This window comes from Gorilla gorilla, chromosome 15 (genome assembly GCF_029281585.2).
Source record: "Gorilla gorilla gorilla isolate KB3781 chromosome 15, NHGRI_mGorGor1-v2.1_pri, whole genome shotgun sequence".
Taxonomy (NCBI): domain Eukaryota; kingdom Metazoa; phylum Chordata; class Mammalia; order Primates; family Hominidae; genus Gorilla; species Gorilla gorilla.
The window spans coordinates 93,782,483-93,808,733 of NC_073239.2; the positions used below are offsets into that span (position 1 = coordinate 93,782,483).

The window sequence follows — 26,251 nt, forward strand, 5'->3', positions numbered from 1 at the left end:
AAGAAAAGAAAAGCCCCACAGAACCAGCGTGACCCTGCCTTTCTCCCAGGGGCCTTGGGTTTCCCTGTGCTGATTTTTCCTGCCCTGGGACCTCCAGGGGCCGCCAGCCTCCCTCCCCAGCACCCACTCTCATCCATCAAGGGGGGTGGTCTCTGAGGCCCCCTTTGGCTCTAAAACACTGACTCGGCAATTCTCTGCAGCAGCAGAAGCCGCAGCATCCTCTGCAAAGCCCAGCCCCTTCCTCTCTGTCACCTCACTCTGCAGTGCCCCCGAATCCCAGAGAGTGTGGCTTTCATTATTTTTTCTTTATTTTTATCAAAGGATATATATATATATATATATATTTTTTTTTTTTTGGTCAAAAATTGTGTCTCCCCTGAGACAGTGCAGCCTGTGAGCAGGCTCCCCTTGTTTCCATGGTGACAGCAGCTGGCTCACATGTGTGGTTGCTTTGGAAACGAGTCTGGTTCTCCTCCCTCCTCTCCCTTCCTTCCTCAGCTGCCTCAGCACCCCCTCCTCCTCCTTCACACTACCTGGGGTGCAAAGAAAGGGCCATGAGAGGTCCCAAGCCTCATGGGAACAAACCGGGTCCTGGCTCCTGTGACCTGGCCAGGTAACCAGACCCTTCTCTGGGCCTGACTTCTGCAGAGGCTCTCCTTCCACCCACCAGAGTGAGGCTTTACTGACATGAGGCAGGGGCACTAACAGCCTTGAGCACTCTAGACAAGGACCCAAATGAATCTCGCTTCTGCCAAGGGCGGGGCTGCTTCTCCCCTGCCCAGGGGCACAGTCCCAGCATGCAGCCCACCCAGGCCTGGGCCCTGGCACCCTCCCATGGCATACTAAGCCCTTTTCTGCGAAAGCATAGATGTGTAGAAGAAAAGGAAGGATTCTTGGGGAGGAAATCAATGGCAATAGAGACGGAGAGAGAGGAGAAGGGACTTCCGTAGAGAGCCCTGTCTTGTTTGTCTGTAGATGTTATATAGATTCATGTACAATTTTTCCCACTGACATGTAGGCACCAGAAAGGGAGGAACCCTGCCTGTCTTGTCATGGAGGAGTCCTCAGTGTCTGCCAGAGGAATGAATGGGGAGAGAGAAAAAAAATAATACATTCCAAAATGTGAACAGTGATTGTTTTCTAGGTGGTGACTCTTGTTACAGCCTTTTTGCTTCTTTTCTTTCTGGGACGGAGTCTCACTCTGTCGCCCAGGCTGGAGTGCAGTGGTGCGATCTCAGCTCACTGCAGCCTCAACCTCCTGGGTTCAGGTGACCCTCCCACCTCAGCCTCCCGAGTAGCTGGGACTACAGGCGTGTGCCACCACACCTGGCTAATTTTTGTATTTTTATTAGAGACAGAGTTTCACCATGTTGGCCAGGCTGGTCTGGAACTCCTGGCCTCAAGGGATCCACCCGCCTCCACCCCCTAAAGTGCTGGGATTACAGGTGTACGCCACCACACCTGGCCCTTGCTACTTTTCTTTCATGAGCATATATTAAATGTATAAAAATAATAACAACATGTTTATTTATTTGATCTTAGAGAGAAAAATGAGGGGAACTTGGAAGAGGCCAGAATGGATGGAAGTATAGGCTCTTCTCCTTCCACGCTGGGGAGGCATATGACTATCCATTCCGATCTTCTGTCACTCAATGGGGCCCAGAAAGGTGCAGTGATTCTCCAGCTGTCACACAGGGAGTTGTAGTATTTGGAATCCGTCCAGCGAAAGAGGAGCCGGAGATCTGAAGTCGGAACCCGAGAGAAACGCTATCAACCCAGCACACTGCATATGCTGTTTATTGAGATGACAATGGTGTTGGTGGCCTAAGGACACATACCAGTAGCCCAGGCAGGCTTCAGCCTAATTCTCCCAGCCAAAGGTAGATGCTGGTGTCCCCTTCCCCACTCCCCTCCTCCACCCTGTCTCCCAGGACTCAGATTGAGCATTTGACTCACTCATGAGAAAATACAGCAGTCCCCTAGAGAACTTGAAAGCTGCACTTGGCTGACAGAGCCAAACAGGAAAGTTCCAGCTCCTCTCCTGCTCTGCAGGGCAAGCAAAAGGCATTCTCAAGGTCAAAGAAAACATCATGCAGATTCTTGTCCTCAGCCAAGGGCACACTTCTCTGTTTTCTTCCCCAACCTGCAGCCAACACACAAGGAGTAGACCCAGCCTCCTGGGGAAACCTGAGTGGAGGAGAGCCAGGTCTGGCATGGCTGGGAGGAGTGTGCATCCTGCACTGTGGGAGCAAAGGGGCTCTCGAGATCCTCCTAATGATCCCACCATCCTCCTCTTTGATGGACAGACAGACAACAGGGGTGGCAAGGGCTTGCCCTGGCTCATCCCCAGCCAGTTCATCCTGCCAGCTATAGAGGCAGAGGGAAAAATGGAGAACAAAGAGGGGAGACACAGGAGGGAAGGAAAGGAGAAAGGAGGGAACCGCTCCCGACTCCCCCTGCCACCAGGAAGAGGGGCTTGCCTTGCTCCTCTGTGCTCCTCAGCCACAAGGCCACTGCGAATAGGCAGGGATGGGCAGAAGGTCAAGGATGGAGGGAGACCAAAGATGGGACGGTGGGCATGGAATGGGGAGGGTTGGGTGATTTGTTGATGCCGTGTTGCCTTCAGTGCTTGGTAACAAAAACAAAGCTGAAAACTTAAGTTAGTACTTTTACCATCACAAAACCTTCACAGCAAGAAAACCATCATATTCACAGGGTTATGATTTCCCTGGTACTACCTAGTCTGAGCCGTGGCCCTGTGGCAAGACTGTCTTTTTGCTGCCTCCTCACCAATGCAGAGCAGGCATAGCTCTAGGCAACCACCCCACTTGTCTTCCCTATGTTGGAGCATAACTAAGGGTCAGATGGCCTGACAATGAGCAAGGAGTTGTGTCCACTCTAAAATCTCAGAGGACTTTCTTCTACAACACCTCTGATTAAAGGCTCATCCAGTCTCTGCTTGAATACCTCCTATGACAGGGATCTCACCATCTTACAAGTATCTCATTAAAACCCAATCAGGGCCAGGCTCGGTGGCTCACGCCTGTAATCCCAGCACTTTAGGAGGCCGAGGTGGGCGGATCATGAGGTCAGGAGATCCAGACCATCCTGGCTAACACGGTGAAACCCCCTCTCTACTAAAAATTCAAAAAATTAGCCGGGTGTGGTGGCTCATGCCTGTAATCCCAGCTACTCAGGAGGCTGAGGCAGGAGAATCGCTTGAACCCAGGAGGCGGAGGTTGCAGTGAGCCGAGATTGCGCCACTGCACTCCAGCCTGGGAGACAGAGCAAGACTCCGTCTCAAAAACAAACAAAACAAAACAAAACAATAAAAAGCAATTGGGTTTGAATTTCCTTCTGCTAATATTTCTGCTACCCTTTTCATGAAAAAAAAGTGTGCCCCCCATTATCTTTATAGAGAAGATCAATGACAAATAGCATCTGGGTATATCTGTCATTCTTGAGTGCCAAATTAGCCCTTACTCCCCCAAGCAGGTCTTCCTGTTTCTAGAAAACTTTTCAAGCTCCCTACTTGCCCTTCCCCCCACCTTCAAAAAAATTGTTTTGCGGTTGGCCCTTTCTGCAAGCCTCAGCTCCATGCAGGCTGCAGCGTGCCGGGTTCTATTCTTGCTGTCTCTGCTGCTCCTTTATTCCTGCCCTTGGTTCTGTGCCCTTCCTCCAGCTTTGAATGTGTCCTTCCCCAGTCTGAGCTCATCTGCCAGCCTGCGATGATCCACTTTGTCTCTCAGGCTCCTCCCTCTCTCCTTTGCATCAAGACCTTTCATGATTACACTGTCAGAAGCTCATTTTCAAGGGCCTCCCAGGTCGGCTCCACTCCTTCTTTCAAGCCTCACCTGTAGGATCTGCCTGCCCTTTCCCTCCGTGTTTTTTTGTTTGTTTGTTTGTTTACGTTGTTGTTGTTGTTTTTGAGACAGAGTCTTGCTCTGTCACCCAGGCTGGAGTGCAATGGTGTGATCTCGGCTCACTGCAACCTCCACCTCCTGGGTTCAAGTGATTCTCCTGCCTCAGCCTCCCTAGTAGCTGGGATTACAGGCGCCTGCCACCATGCCGGGCTAATTTTTGTATTTTTATTAGAGACGGGGTTTTGCCATGTTGGCCAGGCTGGTCTTGAACTCCTGACCTCAGGTGATCCGCCTGCCTCAGCCACCCAAAGTGCTGGGATTACACGCGTGAGCCACTGCGGCTGGCACCTCCGTGTTTTGAATGTTACCTGACTCAGGTGGATGTGCTACCATCCTCCTTGCAGAGGCCTGGTTTCTTTGAAGATGGGGAGAGTGTATTGGTTTCCTGGGCTGCCATAACAAATGACCACAAACCGGGTGTCTTAAAACAACAGACATTTATTCTCTCACAGTTCTGGAAGCCAGAAGTCTGAAATCAAGGTGTTGGCAGAGCCCTCTCTCTCTGAAGGCTCTGGGGAAAAATCCTTCCTTGCCTCTCCTAGCTTCTGCTGTTTGCTGGCAATCTTGGGTGTTCCATCACCCCACCTCTGCCTCCATCTTCACAAAGCCTTCACCATGTATTTGTGTCCAAGTTTCCTTCCGCTTATAAGGATACCAGCCTTGGCTGGGCACGGTGGCTCACGGCTATAATCCCAGCACTTTGGGAGGCCAAGGTGGGGGCAGATCACCTGAGGTCAGAAGTCTGAGACCAACCTGGGCAACATAGTGAAACCCCATTTCTACTAAAAATACAAAAAATGTAGGTGGGTATGGTGGCACGCACCTGTAGTCTCAGCTACTCAGGAGGCTGAGGTGGGAGAATCACTTAAAACTGGGAAGGGGAGGTTACAGTGAGCCAAGATCATGCCACTACACTCCAGCCTGGACAGTGGAGTGAGACTGCATTTCAAAGAAACAAAAAAAAAGGACACCAGTCTTTGGATTTAGGGCCCACCTTAGTCAAGTATGCCCTCATCTTTACTTGATTACATCTGCAAAGACCCTATTTCCAAATAAGGTCACATTCATGGGTTCCAACTGGACATAAATTTGGCGGGGGAGCTATTTGACCCAGGATGCTCCCTTACCCTCATCTTTGATTTTTCCCTCTCTCTTATCCCCACCACTCCCAAGAAGCTTTCAGGTCAGCCTGACTGCTCCTCCTTGACATCTGCCTGTCTGTCTCCTCTTCACCATGCTGACAGCCAGGGCCTTCCCATTTAGCACAGACTCTAGGGCTTTTCTTTCTTTCTTTCTTTCTTTCTTTCTTTCTTTTCTTTTCTTTTCTTTCTTTCTTTCTTTCTTTCTTTCTTTCTTTCTTCTTTCTTTCTTTCTTTGTCTGTCTGTCTTTCTTTCTTTCCCCCCTCTCTCTCTCTCTTTTTTTTTTTTTTGCTACAGAGTTTCGCTCTTGTTGCCCAGGCTGGAGTGCAATGAGGTGTGAACCACTGAGCCTGGCCAACTCTGGGGCTTTAATAAGGAAACTTGAACATGTTGCTTCATTTCTCTGGGCCTGAGTTTCCTGACCTGCAAAGTGGACATAATAGTAGTACGGTGCCTACTTTACAGTACTATTGTGATGATCAAGTGAACTACTCTGTAAAGAGGCAGAGAACAATGCCTGGCATGGAAGCATGGCTGTTATTAGTGTCTTGTCAGGCCTCCATCATGTCTAGCATGAAATACTGCAAAGGCTTCCTAACCAGCTGCCCTCTAGCTTCAGTCTTCCAGCACACCACACTGTCTTCAAAACACAAATCTTACCTTGTCACTCTCTGTCATCTGAATGTGCTCCACTGCATCCAAGTATTCGCAGCAGAGCACACAGGGCATTTGGCAAGGCAAATGCTTTATACCTGCCTAGACAGCCTTGTCTCACTTCTTGCTATTTTGTGCATTTCGATACACACGCTTGTACACACCGCAGCTCTAGCAAGCCCTCTGGCTCTCTCCTGCCTCTCCACCTTTGCATGGCTGCTCTGCTCCCTGGGTCTCCCCGACCCCTTCTCTACTTGGATGTCTGCCACTTCTCCCTCTGGATACATTCAGCTGGGTCCTACCGTCTCCAGGTCACCAACCACTACTCCTGCACCTTCCAGCCTGTGCCAGGGGTCCATATTCTGGGGTCCTGCCCTGTCTCTGCCCTTCACAGCTGTGAACTACTCCAGGAACAGGACTGTATCCCTTCTCTGCATTTAAGACCAGCCCCTGGAACACAGTAGGTACAGGGAGGAGTGAACTGTGACGGAGGAAATGATACTTAGTCTTCTAGACCCTGCCGGGGCCCCTTTGATCTGCATCCCTCTACTTCCCATTCCACTTGACACCAGTCTACCTTTGCCAGGTCATTGGGACCCTCTGTCTCCCGGCAGCCCCCAGAGCCTCCTCTTCTCCACCTCCTCACTGTTCTTTAGCCTCCTCCTGCCTCTGGGCCTCTCCAAAGAGCCCCCCTCCCCCTACCTGCAATCTCAGCTTGTTTCCTTTCGTCCCTAGCTTGGGCCACTCACCGGCTATTCTTCTCTCTGGACTGCTATTTGCTTCTGTAACTGGGTGATTTGCATGCACTTGTCGTTTGGGGATGCATTTGTGGACACCCTCTTGGTGGAACAGTTGTGCCGAGCTGGGTGTCAGCAGGAGAGTGGTCCCCAGAGGGCTGGGAGGCAGCTGTGGAGAGCAGTAAACGCTCACCCCCAGGGGATTTTCACCAGCCTGAGAGCCTGTGCTCCCTCTCCACCCAAAAGCAACACCTCAGGGTGCCCCCTTGGGATTTGCAAGGGAAGGGGATACCTCAGCCCCTGAGACTTGTTGCTGCCAGAGGACAAAGTGGCATGAGGAGGAAGCCTCTCTCCTGGGGAGTCCTGCCATGGGAAAGACTCCTCTTGAGGCTGCTTGAAGCCCAGCTGCAGGCAGAAAGAAGAAAGGCCTGGGATGCCTTGGCCTTCAGAGGGCTGGGGAGCAAAAGCAGAGAGGGTCTGCTCCAGGCAGCACTGGGTGACAGAATTACCCGTAGCCCCAGGGCCCAGCTGGAGGGACTTTAATAGAATCTGTATTCCTCACCTAGCCCCTTTTCTCCTATGGGCTGTGGGGAGGCGAGCCCAGAACCAGCAAAGGCCTGTCTGTACCTACAGTGCCCATGTTAGCAGCAAGGCCCAGCCTCAAACTCCTGGCCCTATTTCCACCTGCCATCTGGTTGTCACCCAGGAATCTCAAACTCAGCATCTTCCCCACTATCCTCCTGCACCAAAGCTTCCAGGGCCTCTCTTCTGGATTGGAGGCACCCTATCTGCCTGGTACCCAGTAGCCACACCCACACCAGAAACTCGGGAGTCTCCTTTGATGCCTCTTTCTCTGTTGGTGACCACCCACTCAGAACATCACCAACAGTGATTGTTTCTACCTTCTGAACAGCTCTCCTGCCTCCCACCCATACCCAGGCCCTCTGGTCACCCAGCCTCTTGCACCTGCACTACTCTGCCAGTCCCCCAACTCGTCCCCTTAACTCACCCCGTGTCCCCTCCTTCCCAAATCACATGGTGACCAACAAGCTTTAGAAGCAGAGACATCCATCAAGTGGGAACAGTACTTAAAAAAAAAAAAAAAAAGTACGGGCCAGACACAGTGGCTCACACCTGTAATCCCAGCACTTTGGGAGGCTGAGGTGGGCGGATCATGAAGTCAGGAGTTCAAGACCAGCCTGGCCAACATGGTGAAACCCCATCTCTACTAAAAACAAATACAAAAATTAGCTGGGTGTGGTGGTGGGTGCTTGTAATCCCAGCTACTCGGGAGGCTGAGGCAGGGGAATCATTTGAACCCAGGAGGCGGAGGTTGCAGTGAGCTGAGATCATGCCATTGCACTCCAGTCTGGGCGACAGGGCGAAACTCCGTCTCAAAAAAAAAAAGAGAGAGATAGAAAAATAAATTAGCTAGGCGTAGTGGTGGCACATGCCTGTACTCTCAGCTACTCGGGAGGCTGAGGCAGGAGAATCGCTTGAACCAGGGAAGCAGAGGTTGCAGTGAGCCAAGATCACACCACTGCACTCCAGCCTGGGCAACAGAGCCGAGACTACGTCAAAAAAAAAAAAAAGGAGGCAAATACATAATAAATGGTTTGTTGATCTCCCATGACAATACAATAAAACTATCTATGATTTGCTCACACTTAAATCCGATCTTGTCTCTCTCCTGTAAAATCCTTCCACGGATTCTCATGGAACTCAGGAAAAAAAGTGCAGCTGTATAACTTTCAGGCCTTTTGTAACCAGGCATTCTCTTGCCCGCCGGGGACAAGGCAGTGAGGACAGGCGGTACCTTTTCCACTCATACCTACTCCAAATCCATCCTTATAGATTTACTGATTCACTTTCTTCTCCTTCTTCTTCTTCTTTTTTTTTTTTTTTTTTTTTTTTGAGACAGAGTCTTGCTTTGTCACCCAGGCTGGAATGCAGTGGCACGATCTCGGCTCACTGCAACCTAAGCCTCTCGGGTTCAAGCAATTCTCCTGCCTCAGCCTCCCGAGTAGCTGGGACTACAGGCATGTGCCACCACGCCCAGCTAATTTCTTTGTATTTTTTAGTAGAGATGGGTTTTCTCCATGTTGGCCAGGCTGGTCTCAAACTCCTGACCTCAGGTTATCCGCCTGCCTCGGCCTCCCAAAATGTACCTTCTTTTGACTCTTAAATGATACTCCTTGACCCCTAAGTTTTCCCCAATTCTCAAACTTCCAAGCAGCTGGAAGTGCCCCACCCATCCTGATAAGACATCTCTGGAAGCTCCCTCAGTTTCCCGCCAAACCTCCCTTCTACCTTGCTTGCCACTGCCAGCAACTCTGTGAAGATATGATGGGTGGCCATTGCCTCCCGTCGCCCTAACAGAAGGCCAGGGCAGGGCCCTGGGCAGGGCCCAACCCTTCTGCCCAGTCTGCAAGCCCTGGGCTGCTACCGATGCCACAGAGAGGCCAGAGCCAGGAGCTGGGCTCAGCACAAGAATGGCGAGTCCCTCAGCCCAGTGGCCCAAGGGCAGCAGCAAGCCCTCGCCTCCACTCCAGCCCCTGTCTCCCCTCTGTTTTGCATTCCAGGCCCATTCCCCACTTTGATGAAACAGTAACCATTCTCTAGCTGCCCCATGCTCTTCTTTGCATTATTCATGGGCTCCAGTCTCTTTGCTACCAGCAGGCACAGGCTGCTCTCCTGCTGCATTAAGGGAGTAAAAAGGTACAGGCCCTGGTGAAACAGCACCCCCTCCCTTCCCCTCCCACTTGCCCTTTTCTTCTCTGCCATTTTCCTAAGTCAGGAGGGTGAAGAAGAGGGTCTGTGATGGGCCCGCACACCCCTCGGGGTCACTGAGGGCCCATGGTTATTTGCTGCTTCTCATCTGGACCAAGTGCCTGCTCCATGGGCCTGGCTCTGGAGAGGTTTCAGGAGAGCCAGCAGATGAGCTTGGGAACAGCCCTTCCTGCAGAGTAGATTCAGGTTTCTCCCGCCCAGCTCTGCCAGCCCCCAGCCCACAGCCCTGAGCTTGCGTCACTCATCTCTTAAGTGAAAAAAGGTCACATGGGGACCACCAGATCTGAGCAGACCAGAAGGACATGTCCTCTTGGTCCTGTTCCTGCTCCCTTGGCCTTGCTGTCTTTTTTTTGAGATGGAGTTTCGCTCTTGTTGCCCAGGCTGGAGAGCAGTGGTGTGATCTTGGCTCACCACAACCTCTGCCTCCCGGGTTCAAGTGATTCTCCTGCCTCAGCCTCCCGAGTAGCTGGGATTACAAGCACCCGCCACCATGCCTGGCTAATTTTGTATTTTTAGTAGAGACAGGGTTTCTCCGTGTTGGCCAGGCTGGTCTCAAACTCCCAACCTCAGGTGATCTGCCCGCCTTGGCCTCCCAAAGTGTCGGTATTACAGGTGTGAGCCACTGCGCCCAGCCCAGTCTTGCTGTCTTCTTTACTCAACCAGGGCAGGTGACAGGGACCTTAGACAGCTCACGATGCTGGGCTTCCTTGCCTCCTTCCCTAGTCTTCCACCTGCAATCCGGCAACTTCTCCCTTTGCCAGGAAAGGATGCTGAACGGGAACATTCGCCATTGGTTGGACACAAAGCTGGCTTTCCTTTCATCACCTAAGATGCCATCAGCGGCCTGCTGTCTGGCCTAGTCTTCCCCAACCCATCCCCAGGCTGGCCCTTCAACCCCAGCTAAGTTCTGAGGGCCCCAGGTTGGGTCATAGCCTCCATCCCTAGAGGGAGGAAGCAGGCTCGAGGCCACCTCCTCTGAGGCTCCCCAGCTGCCTGCTTCAGTGACCCCGCACGGCTTCCCTGTGGGATGCAGACCAAAGGTTCTGGATGGGGCCCAACGGTGCTGGGTAGGCTGTCAGGATTACTGAGCTGTAGTGCTCTGTTGTGCAGTCACTTACTCATCATATTTATTCTTTTTTTTTTTTCTTCTGAGGCAGAGTCTGGCTCTTTCGCCCAGACTGTAGTGCAACAGCACAATCTCGGCTCACTGCAACCTCCACCTCCCGGTTCCAGCGATTCTTGTACCTCAGCCTCCTGAATAGCTGGGATTACAGGTATGTGCCACCACGCCCAGCTAATTTTTGTATTTTTAGTAGAGACGGGGTTTTGCCATGTTGGCCAGGATGGTCCCAAACTCCTGACTTCAAGTGATCCACCAGCCTTGGCCTCTTAAAGTGCTGGGATTACAGGCGTGAGCCACCGTGCCCAGCCCACATTTATTCTTTCAACAGCTCTTCGAGGCAGGGGATATTTATCCCCTCTTCACAGATAAAGAAACAAAAGCTCAGAGAGGTTAGCACGAGCAAGGTCGCACAGCCAGCAAATGGCAGGGCTCAGATTCTGTAACAACTCCGGCACAAGGGGTCTCTTCCATCAGCGCTCCCCACCTGACCCCCAGTCCTCCCTGCCACCTTTCCCAGGGCCGGTGCAGGGGGCTGAGGGTGCCACGCCCAGCTGGCTGGAGATGCAGCAGCTCTGCCTGCCCCTGAAGGACCCAACTGCGAATCAGCAGCCTGGTATCCAGGCAACCAGTCTCCCTGGCTTCAGATAAGCAGAAACAGCTGGGAGCTGCTGAGGCTGGAACACCATCAGGGAAGGGAGGAGGAGCCCACCAGCCAGTCAGCGTGTTATTTTAACACGTTGTTATTCTTACCCTCTCAGACCTTGGCTTGGCTGGGCCCTTTCCCCCAAGCTTATCCTTGCCACTGCCACAGGGGAGGGGTCTCCAGGGGTTCCACCTAGCCCTGAGCCTGGCACAACTGAGGTGACGTAAGGGGAGAAATGTTGGCAGTCCCTCTTTCCGTGAGCAAGGGAGAAAAGGAAAGTTGGCCAAAGGCTGCCAAGATTAAGAGGCTCTGGGATGACTTGATAAGCAGAAGTAGTTGAGTTTCACCTTTTGGAGCCTCCAGGCCTCAATGAGAGGTTTTCCACCCCCCTATACCAGGCTAGCTGAGTACAGGTTCAGCTGGATAACCCCATCCAACACCCATGATGGCAGCAGCAACTGGGCTGGGGGTGAAGGAAGCCATGTGGACACGTGGACTGTCAGACAAGCGAGGTCTGGCTCAGCCCCAACTCTGCTGATGACAAGTTTGGCCACGCCTCTCTGAGCCTCAGTTTCCTCATCCGTAAAATGGAGACAATCATGCATACCCTGCTGGCTGGAGGTGGAAAGTAAGTGAGGAAGGCCTGTGAAATGCCGGGCATCATGTCTGACACAGTGGGTACTAACATGGTTCTCCTCCCCTCCTCATGTTGGGGCCTGCCCTGCCTGGCCTGGCCACCTCTCTCACACAGGATTCTGAACTCTCCAGGGCTATTTCTGTCTCCTGTTCTAAAGGTCAGTGACTTTCCTGGGATATGGCAGCTGCTGCCTCTTTTCCACCTCTAAGTGGCATTAATCCCATGCCAGGGGGACAGTGGTTGCCCCAGATGGCTTTCCCCATCCCCTGCCTTTATCCTGAACTGGCCCAGGCATGTCCACCCTCTCTTCTACACATGGACCCCCAAGGCTACCGCCAGGCCTGGAGCTTGGCCATTTTTGACTGACTCATGACCAGAATATTCCACCGTTCCTTCAGCACTGGGCCTACCAAGGCTCTTCATTGACTGCCTTGGCCTCTCTCCCTAGCGCCAGCTCCAGGTGATGCCCGGCCCTCCCTAAGGGCTGATGGACTTTTCCCACAAGGAGGCTTGGAGAACAGGACAGGAAGAGAAAGCGTGCCCGCCCTGCTGGGGAGCCTCAGAGGCATACTCCCCTCCTCTCCTCCAGGGACTGGCAGGAGGGGATTACCTTGCCTCAAAGTGTCCCTTATCCCAGAATTACTGCCCACTTGCACCCCTGTGCTGGGGGGAGCAGGGAGAGCTGCCAGTGAGTGACATTCACCTGTAACAAGAGCCCAGAGCAGGCTGGGTGCGGTGGCTCACGCCTGTAATCCCAGCACTTTGGGAGGCCGAGGTGGGCAGATCACCTGAGGTCGGGAGTTTGAGACCAACCTGACCAACATGGAGAAACCCCGTCTCTACTATAAATACAAAAAATTAGCAGGGCGTGGTGGCACATGCCTGTAATCCCAGCACTCGGGAGGCTGAGGTAGGAGAATCGCTTGAACCCAGGAGGCGGAGGTTTCGGTGAGCTGAGATCACACCATTGCACTCCAGCCTGGGCAACAAGAGGAAAAACTGTCTCAAAAAACAAAAAGAAAAAAAGAAAAAAAAAGAAAAAAAAAAAAGAAAAACACCAAGAGCCCAGAGCAGAGCACTCTGCAACCTGACAGCAACTAAAGTAGGCTGGGGAGTGGCCTTCAGGAGGCTCAGGCCCCATCAGTACCCAAAAGCACACCCGCCTTGGGATTGGCCCATCCTGCCAGCACTGGCGACATTGATGGAGTGGTTTCCACGTGTAAATGGTGCCATCTATTCACCAGCTCATGCCCCAGCAGATCCCTCATAGAGAGGGAACTGTTGTCATTCCCATTTTACAGAGGATGCAACTGAAGCTCAGGGAGTGCTGAAAAAACCTCCAGCATTCATACCAATTCTTTTCTAACTGCTCCTGTTCATTCTGTTCATTTTCTCTTTTTTTTCTTTCTTTTCTTTCTTTTTTTTTTTTGAGACAGGGTCTCACTGTGTTGCCCAGGCTGGAGTGCAGTGGCACAGTCACAGCTCACTGCAGCCTCGACCTCCCGAGTTTAAGCAATCCTCCCACCTCAGCCTCCCAGGGCACATGCTAACATGCCCAACTAATTTTTTTAATTTTTGGTAGAGATGAGGTGTCACTATGTTGCCCAGACTGATCTCGAACTCCTGGGATCAAGTGATCCACCCGCCTCGGACTTCCAAAGTGCTGGGATCATAGACGTGAGCCACCACACCTGGCCCTTCTTTCATTTTCACACAGGAACTCCTTCCAGGGACCCCCAGTGTGTCCTGATGCACAGTTACGGGTTCCAAGGCAAACCCTTCCTGACCACCCCAACCCTCCCCTGAGCTCCCTGAAGGAAAAGTGAGAGGATGGGCAGCCAAGGCCTGGGCTGGGGACAATGGAGGTCTTATCCGGGTGGTTGAGAAGAAGGAAGGATAACTTGGTGACAGCTGAGTGTTCTCTGAGCCAGGTTTTTTCCATTTTCCAGCCAAAATGGAGAAAGGAGGAAAAGGCAGCCTCTGGGCTGCGGTGGGGAGAAGGAGGAGAGCAGCTTCCTCCTCTTCCTCAGCCCCAGCCAGTGTGTCCCATTCTTCCTGGCACCCTTAATCCCCTCTGCCTCCCCTCATGTGGAATTTTTGGGAAAGAACCAAGACTCCAAAGCAAGATAAATAGAAGTGAAGGGGGCTTGGGAGGAGCATTCCAGGGCTAAAAATAACAGGGTCAGCTGGCTGGAAGAGCAAATGGCCCCTAGCCCCTCCCCATCTCCCCCAGGGCCGGCTCCCAGCCAGCCCCCCTCCTCTCTCAACTGGGCTCCCAACCTGGGAAGTCTGGAATACCAGTCTCCTATCACCATGCCCATGATCCCCTTTCCAGATCCCTCCCCAGCTGTGGGGCCACAGTCAGGGGAGGTGGGGAGCCCACCCCACCTAGGACCTCCCCTTCCACAGCACCCACTGGAAAGCGTGGGCAGCTACAGTGGGCCCACAGCTTGGCAGCTACGCTTCTCGCCTGCCTTCTCTATCATTTATTTATGTTAACAAAATACAAGTTTGGGCCGCGTGCAGTGGCTCATGCCTGCAATCCCAACACTTTGGGAAGCCAAGACAGGACTGCTTGAGCCCAGGAGTTTGAGACCAGCCTAGGCAACATAGCAAGACCCTGGCTCTACCAAAAATAAAAATCAAAATGATGAGTTAGCAATGTGTGGTGGCGCACCCCTGTGGTCCCAGCTACTTGGGAAGCTGAGGTGAGAGGATCACCTGGGCCCAGGAGATCGAGGCTGCAGTGAGCTATGATTGCACCACTGCACTCCAGCCTGGGTGACAAAGTGAGACCCCTGTCTCTAAAAAACAAACAAAAAAACAGCCGGGCCTGGTGGCTCACGCCTGTAATTCCAGCACTTTGGGAGGCTGAGGTGGGCAGATCACTTGAGGTCAGGAGTTCAAGACCAGCCTGGCCAACATGGTGAAACCCCATCTCTACTAAACACACACACACACACACACACACACACACACACAATTAGCTGGGTGTGGTGGCGGGCGCCTGCAATCCCAGCTACTCTAGAGGCTGAGGTGGGAGAATTGCTTGAACCCAGGAGGCAGAGGTTGCGGTGAGCCACTGCACTCCAGCCTGGGTGACAGAGTGAGACTCTGTCTCAATTTAAAAAAAAAAAAAAAAAGCAAAAAGCAATACAGGCTTGTAATCTTGTCAGCAAAGGCAGGGATATTTCAGAACCAGAAGGATCTCATTCTCCCTACAAAAGCATCCCCACCACTGGTAAGCAATTCCACTTCTACAGATGGTAACAGAGGGGAGAGTATGGAGAAAAAAGAAAATTCTAGGAGAAAACTCATCCAGCACCTACGGTGTGCCAGAACTGTGCTAGGCTTGTCTTGTCCATCGTTTCACTCCATTCTCACAGAACGTAGATATTGTTCTATCCCCATTTTCCAGATATGAAAACTTAGACTCAGAAATGCAAAGAAAGAACCAAAATCATCAGAGGTAGCCTAGATAGGAGTGGTGCTGCCATGCCCCAGGGCTACCTCCCAAAGGGGCCAGCTTCTCCCCACGATTGGTGCTGGATGCCATCTCTCTTCCCTCCAGCTGCTCCCAGGGATCCATGATAGCAGCTGGGACCAGCCCTGGAGCAAAGCAATCAGGCCTGCCAGAGTTCAGGGTCTTCTGGAAGTGTTAGCCCCTCCCCTCACCCGCAGCTGGGACCAAGTGGCTTGTGTCACCGCCTATGCAAGGCCCCTTTCCCCAAGGACACCAGAGGTGGGGTCCTTCCTATCTAGTGGCAGCTGCTACTGTTCTGGGGAGTGCAGCTGGGATGAGGGGAGGGGGGTGTCCAGAAGGCTTGACCAGGAAAGCCCCCGTCTCACACCCATGACACCCTTGGTTGTCCCTGCAGGAGTCTGACCTGTGGGCAGAGGAGTTTCAGGGAACCATGCCTGGCTTTGGTAGTCCCGCAGACATGAGGACACCCTTTCCTGAAAAGCCAGGAGGCCTTGGACAGGCCTGCACAGCATCAACCCGGCCCCCACTGCTCCGCCTACGCTGGGGTTTGTTCTTCTCTTGGCCATGGGCGAGCGGGTGGGTGGGGGGAAACACTGAGATTGTTAAACGCAGAACAAGCAGGGCAGGCTTAGATGTGACTTAGCTGCTGTCCTTAGCCAGCAGAGGGGTTTTAGTGCAGGGGATAGGAGGCAGCTGTTATCCTCCTGAGATGCAGGGAAGCAAGATGAAAAGGGTGTTCACAACCACAGAATTGAGTCTCCTGGTTGACTGGCTGCCAGGTTGGAGACACCCCAGCATCCTGTCAACCTCTGCTTGAGTACACCTACCGATGGGAGGCTCATCCCATGAGAAAGCTCTCATTATTCAAGCCCTTCCTGTTGGTGCTGAGCTGCAGTCTCTACCCCCATGCCTCTCACTGTCTGATTCTGCCCTCTGGGGCCACAAAGCTGCTCCCCTTTCTGCGGGAAGGCCTTTCAAAGGTAAAGCGCTCTCTCAGTCAACCAGCTTTCAAATGTTAGAATTGGGGACAGTCACAGAAAGAATGAGATGATTCAAAACCATGCTGAATGGTTGATGATCACTGCTGCCCAAGCTCTGCTCCTGTGACACTGTGCCTCAAAGACACCTACGGTTAGGGCGCGATTCACACGGGGCTCTTTATTTAGCAGGAGTGGAAGCTTTTATTTCCCAATCTATAAGACTCGCAGGAAAGTTCTCACAGGCCCAACAAACATCGGGTCTTCTTTGACAGCAGCTGGACATTGCATTGTTTACCAGGTTTGCTGGGCTTCTCCAGCCAGAAACCCAGAAGTCCTGGAGACTCATCCTCTTCCCTCCCCAGCTCCAACCCACCCCCACCTCCATGCAGGTCTCGTTTCTACCCACTTTTCTCCACCCTTATGGCCACCATCCTAACCTGTCTAAACCTCCCCTCCCTCCCACCTTCCAACTGCTCTGTACTTCCAGAGATGTATCCTGCTTCCCACCCCATCCCCAATCCACCCAGTACTGGCTCCTAGAAGCCAGGGCATGGTCCGATTATGTAATTCTCCTAGGCAACCCTTACAATGATTGTCCAGTGCACTTTGAGTAAAACCCAAACTCCTCGCCATGGGCTATACGGGTCTTCCACGCTGGACTCTGCCCGTTTCCCTGACCTCTGGCCTTCCAGGAACATCCCAAGCTGTTTCCTGCCACAGGGCCTTTGCACTTTCTGGCCCCACTCCCTGGAACATCATCCCATTAGCTCTTCCCATGTTTAGTTCCTTCTCAACCTTCAGGGCTCAGCTCGAATGTCACCTTCTCAGAAAGACCTCCCCTGGCTGCCCTATCTCAATTAGATTGCCTTTTTAACTCTCTGTTACAGGCCTTTTTCATTTGTATGTATCACTTACAACATATTGTCTGTCTACCACACTAAAACGGTAGCTGCAGGAGAACAGGGACCCTGGCTGTCTTGCCCACTGCTGTCTTTGCTGCATCCCACAGAGGGTCTGGCACTTATAGGGACACAAGGAATATCTGTGGGTGATAAATAACAGCTTTGCCCTTGTCTAGTCTACAGGGGTATTTGTTTTTTGTTTTTCATTTTTTTATTTTTATTTTTTTGAGACAGAGTCTCACTCAGTCACCCAGGCTGGAGTACAATGGCTTGATCTCAGCTTACTGCAACTTCCGCCTCCAGGGTTCAAGCAATTCTTGTGCTTCAGCCTCCAGAGTAGCTGGAATTACAGGTGCACGCCACCACACCCAGCCAATTTTTGTATTTTTAATAGAGACAGGAGTTTCACCATGTTGTCCAGGCTGGTCTTGAACTCTTGACATCAAGTGATCTGCCCACCTGGGCCTCCCAAAGTGCTGGGATTACAGGTGTGAGCCACTGCACCCGGCCCCTACAGGGGTATTTGGAATCCAGTCCTCCTCGGAAACAGAAAGATGGACATGAAAACTGCCTAAGGGCCTCCTGAACCCGAACAGAGGAGAAGTGCATGTAAGAAAAACTGGCCACTTCTCCTAGTTTGCCCATTCACGCATTCACTTGTTAATTCCTCTATCAAAAACTGAGCCTTTTGGGCCGGGCACAGTGGTTCATGCCTGTAATTCCAGCACTTTGGGAAGCCGAGGCAGGTGGATCACTTGAGGTCAGGAGTTTGAGACCAGCCTGACCAACATGGTGAAACCCCATCTCTACTAAAAATACAAAAATTTGTTGGGTGTGGTGGCGCGCTCCTGTAGTCCCAGCCACTCGAGAGGCTGAGCCAGGAGAAATTGTTTGAACCTGGGAGGCAGAGATTGTAATGAGCCAAGATCGCACCACTGCACTCCAGCCTGGGTGACAGAGCTAGACTCCATCTCAAAAACAAAACAAAACAAAAAACACAAAACTGAGTCCTCCTGATTGCCAGAAACTTTTCTAGGGACTGAAACCTTAAAGGTGAGCAATAAACATTTCATCATAAACAAGTAAACAACAAAACAATTACAGATGGTGGTAAGTAAAGGTCCTGCAAACACTAAAACTGGTCTCGGGAGAGGAGTTTGGGTGAGGAAGTCTGTTACAAAGGGCATCAGGTAAAGTCTGAGGATTACGGACACAGGGCAGGCCTGGATGTGCACAGCCCACCCCCTCGCCCCTGCCCCCAGCCCCCATTTCATCACCAAGTAGCAGGCATGTTATAGGTAGGAAGATAAGAGTAGATGGGAGGATTCCGATAAAGTGTACATTCAGCCAGCTAGTCCCCCATAAAAATGACACAGGTAGCGGTGTCCCTGTAAAGCTCTGTGTCCACTGAGCCCTGCCATCACTTCACAGCCTTGCAGGAAAGCTGCAGAGATTTCTTCCGTAGAGCACGAGGTCAACACTAACTGGTTCTCTGGGTTAAATACCTATCTGCTGGATCTGCTTACTTAGAAAAAGGGGCACCTGCAACCCACACACTCACAAGTAGACAGATGTGCTTTATGGCGCAGGAGAAAGGACTCCACCCTCACATGGCTTCTGAAAGAAACTCTACAGTGAGTAAAAGCCAAATAGAACTGCAATCAATTTGTGAAAGCCACCTGGGTGCAGCGGCTCATGCCTATAGTCCCAGCACTTTGGGAGGCCGAGGCAGGTGGATCACCTGAGGTCGGGAGTTCGAGAGCAGCCTAGCCAATATAGTGAAACCCCGTCTCTACTAAAAATATAAAAATTAGCTGGTTGTGGTGGTGGGTGCCTGTAATTCCAGCTACTCGGGAGGCTGAGGCAGGAGGATCGCTTGAACCCAAGAGGCAGCGGTTGCAGTGAGCCAAGATCACGCCACCGCACTCCAGCCTGGGCGACAGAGCAAGACTCCATCTCAAAAACAAACAAAAAAAAAAATTGTGAAAGCCAATTTGAATGCTAAGACAACCAAAAAACCAAAATGACACATTTAAGGGACAAAGTTCAATCAGAGTATGTGTCAGCATGTGAGAGGTTGGTGTGACTTTCCCTTGTTCCCAGCAGTCTTGGGTGGTGCCTCTAGGGAGTTGGTATATAAATATCTAGAGAGAGTGCATCTCTATCTCTTGTTGGTTTCACACACTTCCTTTCTTTTTAAAAAAATATTTTCTTTTGGGCCGGGCGTGGTGGCTCACGCCTATAATCCCAGCACTTTGGGAGGCCGAGGCGGGCAGATCATGAGGTCAGGAGATCGAGACCATCCTGGCTAACACAGTGAAACCCTGTCTCTACTAAAAATACATAAAATTAGCTGGGCGTGGTGATGGGCGCCTGTAGTCCCAGCTACTCGGGAGGCTGAGACAGGAGAATGGTGTGAACCCGGGAGGCGGAGCTTGCAGTGAGCTGAGGTCGCGCCACTGCACTCCAGCCTGGGCGAAAGAGCGAGACTCCATCTCAAAATATATATATATTTTTTATTTTAAGTTCTGGGATACATGTGCAGGTCATGCAGGTTTGTTACATAGGTAAACGTGTGCCATGGTGGTTTGCTGCCCCTATCAATCCATCACCTAGGTATTAAGCCCCGCATGCATTAGCTCTTTATCCTGATGCTCTCCCTCCCCACACCCACCCTGTTTCAGACACTCTTTTTTTTTTTTTTTTTTGGAATCGGGGTCTTGCTTGTTGCCCAGGCTGGAGTGCAGAGGCACAATCATGACTCACTGCAGCCTTGAACTCCTGGGCTCAAGGGATCCTGCCACCTCAGCCTCCCAAAATGTTGAGATTACAGGTATGAGCCACCGCACACAGCACTGTTTCACACACTTTTTTTTTTTTTTTTTTGAGACAGAGTTTTGCTCTTGTTGCCCAGGCTGGAGTGCAATGGCATGACCTCAGCTCACTGCGAACTCCGCCTCCTGGGTTCAAGCGATTCTCCTGCCTCAGCCTCCAGAGTAGCTGGGATTACAGGCAGGCTCCACCACACCCAGCTAATTTTGTATTTTTAATAGACATGGGGTTTCTCCATGTTGGTCAGGCTGCTCTTGAACTCCTGACCTCAGGTGATCCGCCCGCCTCGGCCTCCCAAAGTGCTGGGATTACAGGCGTGAGCCACCACGCCCGGCCTCACACACTTTTTTATCTCTCCTCATTTCACATATTCATTCACCAAACCTGGGCATCCCCACCCTGATCCAAGTCCTTGCAGTCTCTGGGGTGGGGGAGAATTGGGAGGAGTGGAACAGAAAAGAATGGGACAAGGGGGTCCTCTCTTCAGACAGTTCACCGACCGGCCCCAACCCCTATTTTCTGTCTGGGGAACACAGGCTCCACCTGCCTGCTGCCCAAGCCAAAGCCCTGGCATCCCTTCTTCCAACCAAGCACCAGGCCTGGTCATGTGTGCCTCTTAAATCACTCTGATCTGAAATCACTAACCTCTTACCGTTGCCCTAGGTCAAGCCACAGAAGCCTGGCCTAGCCTCTCGGGGCACACACCCCACCCATCCTCCAGGAGTCCTCCGTAGGCACAGCCATCTTTAACAAACACACACTGGCCTTGCCATGTCCCACTGAAAAAGCCCGTAGGCCTTGGAGAGCCTGTCGTGCCCCTGCAAGGCAGCCCCTCTTTCCACACTGGACCAGGTGAAGTATGTGCTTCTAGGAGGCACCAACGGGTACTTCCCAGGTGCTCGTCTCCCCACGCAGGGGGCAGCATGGTGTCTAGAACACGGTGGCACTGGCTGGTGACACCTGGGCCAAGGCAACCCGTGGGATTTTTCTTCCCTACCGCGCTGAGTAACCATGTGGTGGCAGGCGAGGCCCCGCCGGGACTAAAGAGCCGGCAAGCGCGGGGCCCAGGCAGCAGCTGGTGTCGCCATGGAAACCGCTCGCAGCGCCTCCCGGGGCCGGGCTTTTCACTTGGCCTTTTTGGCAGGCTTCCTCAGCCACCCTGAAACCCATTCACCCGGGTGCGCCGGGCCCTCGCCCCTGCCCCCACCCTGCCCTTCTGCCTCACTGGCCAGCTCTTCCCCCTCCCCCTCCCCTTCCTCTCCTCTCCTCTCTTCCCCGCTGCCCTCCCTGCTGCAGCCTTTGCCAAAGCTCAGGGAGGGGAAAGCTGGGCCAAGGAAGGACTCCGATTTTCAATTCTAAGCTGATTTCCCCTCTGCAGGCAGCAAGCCCTTTCATGCATTTTTGCCCTATTATCATAAACGCAGGAACTTGCATTAGGATGAATGAGCAGAAACTCCTGTCTTTGTCAAAGCCTTGGCAGAATGCCAGGCATAGAATGACCTAAAACACTCAGAGCTAAATGGAGCTGGAGAGGGGGTGGAGATCCCATGTCGGGTGAGAAATGGGAAGGGGGGAGTGTGGCCCTTGGCCTCTAATTATCATAATAAAGTGTTTGCCCTGTGCTCAGGCACTATGCTAAGCCCTTTGCACAGATTCTCGTTTAATCCGCACAAAATTCCTACGTCCTATTCATCCCCCCATTTTCATAGATGCCAAAACTGAAAATCAGAGGTGTCAAGGAACAGGCCCAACATCACACAGTAAATGAGTGATAGAGTGGGATTTGAACCTTTCAGACTCTGGAGCCTCAACTGATGTCAAGGTCACCTTCCCGAGCTGGTTCAGAGCTCCACAGCCAGTTCTCACGGCCTAGGCCCTCCAAATCCTTTCCCTACCCTCACCTCCCCTCACCCACAGCCTCCCTTCAACGGTGCTCCTGTAATTTCCATTTGTCAGTGTAATTTTGCAAAGCAGGCTTTTCCAAAAATCAGATATGGATAGGAGTCCCCAGGGCAGAGGGAAAGCGGGGCTTCCCAATACCCAGCCAAGGCATCCTGTTTGCGCTGCCTGGTGGGCAGAGACCTTGATTTTAAACTTGCTTGTCACATGTCCAGCTACAGCACAGGCACTCCGGCACCGAGCCAGTGCTCAGCAATGTTGATCAGGTGCTGCCCTGAATCCACACTTCCTCTCTAGATCCATAGTCCACCTTCCTCCACCTTTTCCTTACCCTGACCTCTCAGGACTGTGCCACAGAGCGTTCTTACCCCTTGGCTTCTGGTTAGATACAGCCAATGGAATAAGGTGGCAGGTGACTGGAGGGCAGAAGGAGAAAGAGGTCGGGGTATTTACCCCACACTCACTTCCTTGCTGGGCATGGGGTGCCAGTGGCTGCTTTCCTCTACCCACGCCTGCAGCTCCTGTCCTCTGGTCCTCTCCTGCAGCTTAGCTCAGCCACAGCTCTGGAGGGTTCCCTGGCCTCGCCCCCTCAGCCCCACCCCCTACTCTGCTGTTAGCCCTGGGATGCATCTCCCTTCCTTATTGGTCTCCTTACTTCGTCTACAACTTTAGAAATAGTTCTTTACAGCCAGGCACAGTGGCTCACACCTGTAATCCCAGCACTTTGGGTGGCCGAGGTGGGAGGATCACCTGAGGTCAGGGGTTCAAGACCAGCCTGGCCAACATGGTAAAACCCCATCTCCATTAAAAAATACAAAAAAAATTAGCCGAACATGGTGGCGCATGTCTGTGGTCCCAGCTGCTTGGGAGACTGAGGCAGGAGAATCGCTTGAACCAGGAGGCAGAGGTTACAGTGAGCCGAGATCGCACCACTGCACTAATGAGACTATATCTCAAACAAACAAAAATATATATATATAGTTTTTTATATTCTTTTATTTTATTTTATTTTATCTTATTTTATTTTATTTTTCCATGAGACAGTCTTCCCTCTGTTCCCCAGGCTGGAGTGCACTGATGTGATCTCAGCTCACTGTAACCTCCGCCTGCTGGGTTCAAGTGATTCTCCTGCTCCAGCCTCCCAAGTAGCTTGGATTACAGGTGCCCACCACCACGCCTGGCTAGTTTTTGTACTTCTTAGCGGAGACAGGGTTTCACCATGTTGGCCAGGCTGGTTTTGAACTCCTGGCCTCAAATGATCTGCCTGCCTCAGCCTCCCAAAGTGCTGGGATTACAGGCATGAGCCACCGCACCCGGCCAGTTCTTTCTGTTCTTTTTTTTTTTTTTTTTTTGAGACGGAGTCTCGCTCTGTCGCCCAGGCTGGAGTGCAGTGGCGCAATTTGGCTCACTGCAACCTCTGCCTTCCGGGTTCAAGCAATTCTCCTGCCTCAGCCTCCCAAGTAGCTGGGACTACAGGCGTGTGCCACCACACTCGGCTAATTTTTTGTATTTTTAATAGAGATGGGGATTCACCGTGTTAGCCAGGAGGGTCTCGATCTCCTGACCTCGTGATCCATCCGCCTCAGCCTCCCAAAGTGCTGAGATTGCAGGCGTGAGCCACCACACCCCACCTTCTGTTCTTATTTGAACCCTTGGTCACTCTATTCGAGTGTTCAATCTTCTGTTTCCTTCCAGTACACAGACAGTTATAAGTTCCTACTGTCTTTTTTGTAAGTGGCAGGGATATAACAGTGAAGAAAAAAAAAAAAAGAAAGGAAAAGAAAAACTTGTGCCCTCAGGGAGCTGGAGAGGACCAAGACAGACATAAACAAACAAATAAGAAATATGCTAATATACTATGTCAGGAAGTATAAGTGCTATGAATGAAGGAAGAGAAAAAAGAATAGATGAATGCAATCATTTAGAGGTTATGACTAGACTTTAGAGATGATCTAATCTGAACCCCTCACTTTACAAATGAAGGCAAGGAGACCTAGAAAGGATGTTTAAGGTCACATGGTGAATTATTGGTAAAAGCTGGGCTGGTTTCCAGCTCTCCTTGGCTCTTCCGGGGCTGGAGGAATGCAGCTCAGCCCATGGAAGGGTGTGTAGGGGGCAGGTGGCGGGGGGATGCAAAAGTTCTTTCTGGTTCTCTTTCCTTTCTTTAAGGACAATCTTCCGGAAGCAACAGTGCGGGCAGCAATGGAGTTTACTGGAAGGCGCCTAGGCAGCTGAGCAGAAAGGAAGAGATCACCCAGCAGAAGCTATGGGAGCCCCTCTGTTCCTTCTGAAGGCACCTTGGCTGTTCACCAGAGCAGAGGGCACTATGGGCCCTGGTGCTGCTCAGGATGCCTGAAGGGGTGGGTGGGTGGCAAGACCCATCCACCACGGCACCAAAGCTGCAGAGTGGTGGGACTGGGAGGAGGGCTTGCACTGTGGGCCCGGCCTTTGGGGAAGAGTATTGTTCTGTTGCTGACGAAGCCCCAGCCCACGTGCAGGAATTGGCTGGGAGGCTGAAACTACCCTGGGTGACTGGGTCATCCGTTTCCCAAGCCCCACAATTCTTTCCATTCCACCCGGCTCACCATCTTGGCATGCCCCCAATGCCCCACTGGGTGGAGGGAAACAGCAATACTCATTTATGGAGTCTGCAGTCTGCCAAACACAGTTCATGCCTTATCTCAATGCATGAGAATCCTCGCAACTACCCTATGAGTGCGTTGTTCTCCCCATTTCACACATGAGGAAACAAGCTAGTGGAAGTTGTGTGACTTGCCCAGGGCCATAGAGCAGGAAGTGGCAGAGAAAACTTTCAAACCCAGGCTGGGCTAACAGGAAAGGTTGGGTTCTTTCCACAGCTGCCCTTCAGACTCCTTCCAGGGGGCGTCCTGGAACCAGCCAGCCCATCCTCCAGATTGGCCTAGGGTGTGGGCTGCCAGCCACACACTCCCCTCTCCCCCTACCATGCCCCCTCATCCCCTCGGTGTTGGCTGCTCAGTGGCTCCCCATGCCCCCTCGCCCTCCGAGTCTCAGGTCCACGCCCAGCATGGTTTCTCTGCCAGGTGGCTCTGCACTAGGCTTCTGTCCCAGTGGCCAGACTGAGATTGCCATGAAAATGCCCTACCCTTGGACTACCTCGTGGGCCCCACAAGCCACTGGAATGTCTCAGAAATCCCACCCTTCAGGCCCACATCCAAATCGCCTCTCCCAGACGGCCTCTCTTATTGCGAGCAACAGGAAAATCCTTTCAGATCGTGTCCTGATTTTCAGTTGGAAAACAGATGGCCACCATTGCAAGGCTGGCCATATACCCTCTTACTTCCTTTTTCTTTTTCATTCCATTTTCTCTCTGTGTGTCCAATATCATGCTGTGGTTGTTACAAGCACAGACATAACCTGAACTTGAATTTCAGATCTGCCCCTTCTCAGCCTTCTGACCTTGGACTCCTTACTTGGGCATTGGTGTCGTCTTCCTTAATAATTGTGACTGTATTCTGCATTCTTGGCTTTTTTTGTTTTTTGTTTTTTTGAGACAGGGTCTGGTTGTGTCACCCAGGCTGGAGTGCAGTGGCATGATCAGAGCTCACCACAGCCTTGACCTCCTGGGTTCAAGCGATCCTCTCACCTCAGCCTCCCCAGTAGTTGGGACTACAGGCACATGCCAACATTCCTGGCCAATTTTAGTATTTCTTGGTAGAGATGGGGTCTCACTATGTTGCCCAAACCAGTCTCAAACTCCTGGGCTCACGCAATCCTCCCACGTCGGCCTCCCAAAATGTTGGGATTATAGGCATGAGCCACTGTGCCTTGGCTTTTTGTGAGTATTAAGAGATAATAAATTAGAATCAGTGCTACCTTCTCAGCAAGCTTTTTCCAACCTTTCTTCTTAAAATTACAAACCCATCCCGACTCCAGCATCCTTATCCTCCTTCCCTTCTGTATTTTTCTCCATAGCACGTCACCATCTTATGTACTAAAACTTTCAAGTATTTTGGTTATTGACTCTCCCTCCAATGGAATGTAAGCTCTATGAGGACAGGGATTTTAAAAATCTGTTTCCGGCTGGGCGCGGTGGCTCACGCCTGTAATCCCAGCACTTTGGGAGGCCAAGACAGGTGGATCACTTGAGGTCGGGAGTTCAAGACCAGCCTGGCCAACATGGTAAAACCCCATCTCTGCTGAAGATACAAAAAAATTAGCTGGGCATGGTGGCACATGCCTGTAGTCCCAGCTACTTGGGAGGCTGAGGCAGGAGGATCACCTGAACCTGCAAGGTGGAGATTGCAGTGAGCCGAGATCTCGCTACTGCACTCCAGCCTGAGCACCAGAGCGAGACTCCGACTCAAAAACAAACAAACAAACTGTTTTCATGGCTATGTCCCTGTGTCTAGACAGGGCCTGATGCACTGTGGGCACTCAAAAAAATATTTATTGAGACTGGGCGCGGTGGCTCATGCTTGTAATTCCAACACTTTGGGAGGCTGAGGTGGGAGAATTGCTTGAGGCC

At 51.9% G+C, this 26,251-nt stretch overlaps 1 long non-coding RNA gene across 1 annotated transcript; it reads right to left on the reverse strand.

The window, feature by feature from the left end:
- Nucleotides 1-1,504: 1,504 nt before the first annotated feature.
- LOC129526534 (uncharacterized) lies at nucleotides 1,505-2,033 on the reverse strand. Its single transcript, XR_008671209.2, has 2 exons — nucleotides 1,957-2,033; nucleotides 1,505-1,742 (listed from the first exon to the last, which is right to left on the reverse strand). It is a non-coding gene; the product is annotated as an uncharacterized lncRNA (long non-coding RNA).
- Between the last annotated feature and the right edge of the window lie 24,218 nt (nucleotides 2,034-26,251).